This window comes from Phyllostomus hastatus, unplaced genomic scaffold (genome assembly GCF_019186645.2).
Source record: "Phyllostomus hastatus isolate PE091 unplaced genomic scaffold, TTU_PhHast_1.1 phas_contig_198, whole genome shotgun sequence".
Classification (NCBI taxonomy): domain Eukaryota; kingdom Metazoa; phylum Chordata; class Mammalia; order Chiroptera; family Phyllostomidae; genus Phyllostomus; species Phyllostomus hastatus.
This window is the reverse complement of record NW_025333715.1, coordinates 4,672,110-4,679,990: the sequence shown is the minus strand read 5'-3', so window position 1 is coordinate 4,679,990 and position 7,881 is coordinate 4,672,110. Positions and strand designations below refer to the sequence as shown.

The following is a 7,881-nucleotide window of genomic DNA, read 5'->3' as shown; positions in this document are numbered from 1 at the left end:
TAGCTTCCCAGTGGACTAATAAAGTCCAAAACTTTAAAAAATGTATTTTATTTATTTTTTATTTAAGAGAGGGGAAGGGAGGGAGAAAGAGAGGGAGAGAAACATAAATGTGTGGTTGCCTCTCACGCGCCCCCTACTGGGGACCTGGCCTGCAACCCAGGCATGTGCCCTGACTGAGAATTGAACTTGGGATCCTTTGGTTCTCAGGCCGGCATCCAATTCACTGAGCCGCACCAGCCAGGGCATAAAGTCCAAAACTTTTCTGGTAGCTCACAAGGCCCTGCAGGATCTTGCCCCAATACCACACCTCCACATTCTCTGCCCTCCCTCACCCCCACCCCGTTCTCATCTCATTCACCTTGATATGATAGCTAATGTGGGCTTGGGCTAAGAGAATTCGGTAACTTGTCCAAGATCAGGGGCTGCTAAGTCTAAGTCTATACTACTAAAAGTTGGTGGGTTGTGAAAATATATTGAAGTGTGTTTTAGCAATAATTTGAGAACTTAAAAAGAGCCTTGGGGTAGGTGACAGAGGACTCAAAAGTGGATGATGCTTTAATTTGCTGATTTTACACATACAGAGATCCTTCTATGAGACTGGCTGCAGTGGTACTGAATTTGACCTTCCTTGCATTCATATTTTTATTTATAGGTCTGTCCGCCTATCCTGGGATTTGAGCTACTTGAAGACAGGGGAAAATGCTACTTCTGCTCTTTATTCCCTTAATCCCCTCACATCTTTCCTAGGAGGCATTCAGTAAAAGTGCTCAGGAAATTATATTCTTTCTCTCAAATCTTCCTTCTTCATTCTATTCCCGCAGCTACTGCCCTGGTTCAGACCTCTTCCTTGTTCCCCTGGAGCTTAGCCACTTACCCAGCTCCGGGCCTCCATCTCTCCTGCAACTGCCACTGTTACAAAAGCCTTCCCCTGTGAATATCCTGTGCCCACACAGAAAAGTCTGGATTGGGCTCAGCCCTCCTCTCCAACCTCATCTTCCTTCTGTTCTCCCGGCACTGGGAGCCTCCAGCCCCCAGGGTGGAACAAGCCCTTTCATAGCCCTACCTCCGTCCCTTCTTTACCTGGAAAACTGCTATTCATATCCATTAGAATGCAATACAGTGCCTTTCTCATTCATTCATTTTTGTTTTTCAACATGCCGTGTGTCTAGCTGTTGGAGATATGATGGAATAGAACTAGGACCCTGGATTCAACTCAGAGGGGCTGCAGACAGGACAGAGTGGGAGGGAATGTGATGCTTTCAGAAAATCAAAAGCGTTTCCGCAGGTCCATAGAGGAGATGAGAACTGGTGAGGTTGTAGACCTAGATGTGACCCAGAGCACAGGGCCTGTTATAATATTCACGACCTTTTCTGATTTTGAGAGCATGTTTCTTTAAGCTGGGGACAGGGAAACAGGGAAGGGCTTAGGATAGAAGGAGCAACAGGAGAGAGCCCGGGTGGGGCTTCTTCGGCTCTAGAAACATTACAGGAAAGAAGTGAGCTTAGGCAGGGCTGCTCTGGCTCCCTGGGAAGTCAGAGGAAAGGGGGCCTCGGAGTCCAGAACAAGCTTTTTCCACCTGTTGCTCCCTTGGTGGCAAGTCTCCTGGGGACCCTCAGCGTTCAGGGTTTGCACACCTGGGAGGGGAGTGGACCTCATTAACTTAATCCTCGTGGCAGCTTGAAAGGTAGGGGCGATTATTATCATTATCTAATGTATCTCATTAGCATTTATCATGCTTGTTTATGCCATTACAGTATCTCGAATTTTGCCTACTCAGAGAGGTTAAGCGGGTCCCTCAAGGTCTCACACCTGCTAAGTTGCAGAGCTGGGATTCGGGCCCCAGAGCCCACGGTCCTAAGCACTGGGCTCTTTCTCCCAGACATTAGTCCTAGGACAGACAGCAAAGGGAAGCTTTAGAAGGTTAGAACAAAGAAATGATGCAGTGACACATCGGCTGGATGGACAGTGGATGGGAAGGGGCCGGCGTGGAGACAAGACCAGGGAGGAATGGGTGACTCCTTTAAGAGAAGGCCCCTGGCAGGGGTCAGTAGCCCCACAGAGTAAGGTGAGGCAGAGTCCGGAGGTCTTCAGGGGATGGTCTCAGGACAGGGTGGATGACCTGAGATGGGAAGTGGGAGGGGCCAATCCCTGAAGGCTTTAGCCACTGGCTGGGCGGTGGGCCTTTCGCAGAGATGGGAAATTGGAGGAGGGCCAGGTGGTGGTGGGGAGTTGCTGGGAGGTGGCAGGGAATGGGGCCAGCGTTGCAGAGTTCAGTGTTTTGGGTTCCCAGGCTTCTTTAGCAGTGTTCAGCTCCCAGGACTGTCACAGTCATTCGTTGGCACGGCTGGTTTCCTCGTTAGTGAAAAACAGGGACCAGGCTTCTTTATTCTCTCTGTCATTCGAGGAAGACTGGGGGTGGCTTACAAAACACACACAGACTCGGCCTGCCCACTCCTGTGCGGCACAGGACTTCTCTGTCCCGTCCTTCACATCCTCTGGGCCTTGCCCTGAGCCTGGCACCTGGTCAAGGCTTGTAAATGTGTGGCATTCGCATGAACAAAAGGGTGGTCAAGTCATTGCTAAGCGTGTAGGAGCGAGGGAGAAAGCAGAGCTGGAAACTCATCCGGGAGGCGGAGGACGGCCAAGCCCGCGGCTGCGGGCGTGGCGTTCCCACCGCAGCGAGCGGCTGAGCCGCCGGGAAGCCCCTGAGCCTGCCGGCACCTCAGTGGCTCCTCTGTAAACTGGAGATAATAACAGGTCCGACCTCGAATGGCTGTCCGCCCCGGGGGCACTGGGTAAAAACACACAGTGTCTCACAGAATGGAATCATACGAAGCCGTAAACAAAGGACGAGAGTGGGCCTGACTGGCGGATTCCAGGGGGTTGGGCGTCATCCTGCAAACCAAAAGGGCGCCAGCCAGGATGTGTGAGGGACAACCGATCAATGTTTCTCTCACACCCCTCTCTCTAAAACTAAATAGACTCTTCTTTTAAAAAAAGGATGAGCCCTGGCTGGTGTGGCTCAGTGGATTGAGCGCTGGCCTGTGAACCAAAGGGTCGCCGGTTCGGTTCCCGGTCAGGGCCCTTGCCTATGTTGTGCCAGCCTGTCCTCTCAACCCAAACTGCTGGCTCAAGCTCACCAATGGCCTCCACGTTGCCATAGCCAGTGGTGATTCTCAGTCCTGATTGGCCACATTGGTCTCAGCTGATCAGTCCCTCCTCTTTCGCACACTCTTTCCACCTGGCTTCCAGGAGCCCAGGCCCCCCGGCCCCCCTCACCGCATACTCTCCTCTCAGCACCGGGAACGTGGGCAGGCAGCCTCAGCCCGCTTCTCTGGGGTCTGTACTCCTGCCTGCTGACCCCTTGGGGCCTGGCCGAGTTCAGCAGCGCCCGCGGACGGCTGGCTCCTGCGTCCATCTCCGGCCAGCCCTCTCCCGGAGCACCAGACTCACGCACCCTGCCTGCTCCAAATCCCCCTTTCTCAACTCAAACTTAACCTGGACCAGAACGGAACTGCTGGTCACCCCACCCCAAACCCGCTTCCACCACCGTCTCCCCGTCCCAGACAGCAACTGCTCCGGCTGCTCAGGCCAACCTGGGAGTCACCCTTGACTCCCCTCGGTCTCTCACGCCCCTGTGAACCTTGAGGAAATCCTGTTGCTTCTACCTCCAAGACGCATCCAGATTCCAACGCCTCCCCAACCCCTTCGTGGCTGCTCGGGGGTCCCAGCCACACTCCCCCCTGGGCCTTGGCAGCAGCCTCCCCTGGTGTCCTATCCTGTCCCCCAGTCTACGCTCAACACAGATGCCAGAGAGATGCTGTCATAACAACGCTCAGAAACTCGGAGTCCTCCCCTCCGGACCCCGCAAGGCTCCGTCTCACTCAGGGACGAGCCTTCACTGCCCTGAGGGCCCGCACCCCATTACCCCTGTGACCACGTGCCCCATTCCTCTGCCTGATGGCTCTCCTGCCTCTGCACTCGGGGCCTCTGTCTGCTGCTGTTCCCTCTCCCTGGAACATCCTTCCTCTCACCACCCTCTGGTTGTCATCCCTCACCTCCTCCAAGCCCTTGCTTTAATGTCACCGCGGTGTCACCTTTCCCTGACACACACATACCCCCTTTTTAAATTGCAGACCAACCCGGGCTCCCTTCCCCCCTTCCCTCCTTAATAGTTTTCTGTAGCGTTTATTGCCCCCTGACATAGGGCATAGGTACTTATTAGGTTGCTTTCTTGTCTCTCCCTGCTGACTGTGAGTGCCGTGAAAACAGGGGTTCCGTCTGCTTCACTCACTGTCGATTCCCCAGTGAAGGGGAAGCCCAGGACCAATATTTCTTGGATTAGACGAAAGGATGACGAGAACAGATTAGCCTGGAGATGGCCGTGGTCCTGTAAACTCGCTGGCAGTGGAAGAACCTGCCCCTGGGCTTTCCAGCAATCAAAGCAAAGAGAAAAACATGTCAATTACACATGGAAACTAACCAGGTTTCCTTGATTCTGGGCCCTGGGAGGACTCTCTCCAGGTTCGTGAGGAGTGCGGGCTTTGGGGGACGGAAGGGCGCCCTGGATGGTGTCCGGACAGGCCCCAGAACCATTCTCATTGGGGCACTTTTAAAATGACCCCTCCATGCGGGCAAAGGCGCAGCCGAAGTGCCATCGGGAACGGTGATTCTGGAAGGGACCTAAATGAAGCGTCCTGGGATGTTGCTCTCTGCTTCGTCTTGAGCCGAAAGCAAGGGCAGAAAGTCAACAGGCACTTGTTGGGGCTGCCCCTGCTCTGGGGGAGCGGGGAGGGGGGCCGACAGAAAATGGGGAACAAACAGACGCAGGAGGTCATTTCGGGCATTGCTATCAAGAAAGGTCACCCGGATAATGGGACAGCGTGGGACAGGGGCTGCCACTCTAGTCAGGGCGGTTCAGAGATAGCCTCGCTCAGAAGGTGAGGATGGGGGTGAGCCCCAGGTGTTGAGAAGGTGCAGGCACACAGCCCAGGGTGTTCAGGAGTGTGTGTGTGTGTGTGTGTGTGTGTGTACACATGTCTGATGGAGCCCCGGCTCACAGCCCATCCCAGGCCTGCACCAGCAGGAGGTCAGCCTGGCTGCTCCAGCCCCAGGTCCTCAGGACAGGACACGGGGGGGGGCAGGCCGGGGACCCCTCAGTGCTCCCTCATTCTCCTGCTCACACCCATCGTCACCCTGGACAGGACCGCCAGGCTGCCGGCGGCACTAGAGGCAGAACGGTGCCCTTTCTCCCCATCTCACTTCCGATGAGGCGCCTGCCTCGCACTAGGTCCCCCAGACCCTCCCCAGTACGGTCCCCGCTCTCCTCCCCTCCTCTTCCCAGCTGTAGCCACGCCAGGGACTTTAATTTCCTTGAATGCACAGAGTTCTTTCCTGCCGCTGGGAGTTCACGCATGCTATTCCCTCCTTAAGAAACACTTTTCCCTGCTTTTCACAAGGCTGGATCCTTGTCATCGTGGGGGTTTGGCCTATAGGATCCCTTGTCAGAGCACTCGTCTCCCAGCCCTCCATGTCGGCGGCTAGACTTGGCCCTCCTAGTCTCCTGGGTGTCAGATTCGTCATCTTCAGATTTGTGATTATACATTGATGTGCTTGTGTGCTTGGTGCCGTGTCTCTCCCTGGACGAGACAGTGTTGTAAACTCAGGGCAGGTGTCTGCCTTATTCCCTGCGGTATTTGAGCCCAGACCATCTGGTACATAGTAGGTAGTCAAACGATACTCGTTACGCGTGTAAACAAAATGAACGGATCGTGCGGTCAGAGCTGCAGAAAAAGATCTCCAGCGAAAGGGCAGTAGTGAGATCGGAGAGAGGAACCAGAGGACAGGGTGGGGACAAGTGCCCGGTGGAGGAGGTGGGCGTGCAAGGACCTGAGAAGGCGTTTCAAAGACAGCGTGGTGGAGCGAAGAATAATAGTGCAACTATTCTTTAAATGGAAGCCAGAATTCCTGAGTGTCAATCCCAGCTCCAGTACCAGCTGTGTGACGCTGGGCTGGTTTCTTAACCTCTCTGTGCCGGAGTTCCTGCGTCTGCCAAATTGGCACCAACCCCTTAGGCATGTACGTACTTTAAAAGGTTATGGGGACCGAGGCCGCGGTTGTCCCGGACTGGCCCCTGTTGGTGGGCGGGCCGTCAGCAATGGGGCGGGGATTATGATTCCGGCGGAGTGAACAGGACTCAGGTGCCGCTCAGCTCTGCCCCTGCGTCTTCAGCTCCTCCGAGATCAGGGAGGCTTTCAAGGAGACGCGCTTTTGAATCCTCAGCTTTTCACAAAAATAGCCTCAGTGGCGGAGCCCCTGGTTTGAAGCAGACGATTTCTTTGTTACTCACGGTGTGTGTGGGCGGGTGGGTTGCGCCACGGGCTGCTCATTTCCTGAATGAGCAGCTGTGCCCTCTCCGCGCTGTCGAGCACATCGTAGCGCTACTTCGACCCTCGCCCCAGCCTCCGCCGTTCGCTGTTCCGGCCGCCCCGCAGCCCTGCACGTGTTCACCAGCTGGCGGGGAGGAGCCTTGGAGAGAAAAGGCTGGACAGGCAGGGAGGGTGCAGGGAGGGTGCAGGGAGGGTGCAGGGAGGGTGCAGGGAGGGTGCAGGGAGGGTGCAGGGAGGGTGCAGGGAGGGTGCAGGGAGGGTGCAGGGAGGGCCGGGCCCCGGGCCTTTGCCCAACCCTCGGCCTCTTTCACAGCGCACCGGCCTCCTTCCTCCCGCTCAGGCCCCTGGAAGCTCATGCCCATTGTGGGCCCCCCCGACCCACCGTCCCCTTCTGACGATGTCTTCTCTCTGGATTCTGGCAACGCTGGCTCTTTCTGGTCAGCTGGGGCTCAGCTGAAACATCATTAGCTTGGAGAAGTCCTCCCTGGCCACGCCCCTCTGCTGGCCTCTGTGTGTTTGTAATCCACCGCTGGTCCACAGACAGCTCAAGGCCAATGCCGCATAGACTCAGGAGCCTCCGGGATGAGCCAGCCGCAGGGAGATCCCAGACCAAGTCCCGGCACCGGGTCTCACTGGCCGAGCCTGGGCCAGGGGTCCTGTGGCCCGAGAGAGGAGAGGGGCGTCCCCAGAAGAGGGGACAGTGGGCGGTGGGCGGTGAGAATCACCAGGGGTCCACCGCGGCCCAGGTCTGGAGCCCGGGGCTCAGGCTGCTGCTCTGTCCCCGTCCCCTCTGAGCTCGGGGACCCCGTGGAGCCCCGCCACCCCTCCCGGCCTGTTCCCTCACCCAGGCAAACCTCACGGACTTGTTATGAGAAGCAGATGAACCCCGGCTGGAGTAGCTCCTCAGTGAATTGAGCGAGGGCTGCAAACCACAGCATCGCAGGTTCGATTCCCAGTCAGGGCACATGCCTGGGTTGCAGGCCACGGTCCCCAGCAACCTCACATTGATGTTTCTCTCTCTCTCTCTTTCTCCCTCCCTTCCCTCTCTGAAAATAAATAAATAAATAAAATCTTTTAAAAAAGCATTTAATCTTTTTAAAAAAAAGAAGCAGATGAGACAATGGAAACTTACTATCTTTGGAAGAGAGGACGGCAAAGAAGGAAACAAATTAAAAGTGGGCAGATTCCTGGGGGCGGGTCCTCCGACGGGGGCGGGGGTGGGGGGGCGAGGAGTCAGCGCTCTGGGCCTGGGCAGCGCCGGTGGCGGCGAGCATCTGGTCTCTCCCCCTGGGTCAGGAGTGCAGACGGTGCGAGCCAGCTCTGGGAGGCTCTGGCACCGCGGGGCACGTGGGAGCGCCGGGTGCCCTGGGTTCAGACGCCCCTCACGCCGGGCGGTGAACACAGCAGCCCCCCCCCCCCCCCGTCGGAGCCTGTCCCCGCGCCGGCACACAGGGGCGGCTGCAGCGGAGCATGGGCTGCCGTGAGCTCGGA

General features: G+C 56.6%; 1 long non-coding RNA gene across 1 annotated transcript; it reads right to left on the bottom strand.

The window, feature by feature from the left end:
• Positions 1–152: 152 nt before the first annotated feature.
• Positions 153–7,420, bottom strand: LOC123816176. Its single transcript, XR_006785232.1, has 3 exons — positions 7,254–7,420; positions 6,773–7,046; positions 153–6,316 (listed from the first exon to the last, which is right to left on the bottom strand). It is a non-coding gene; the product is annotated as an uncharacterized LOC123816176 (long non-coding RNA).
• Between the last annotated feature and the right edge of the window lie 461 nt (positions 7,421–7,881).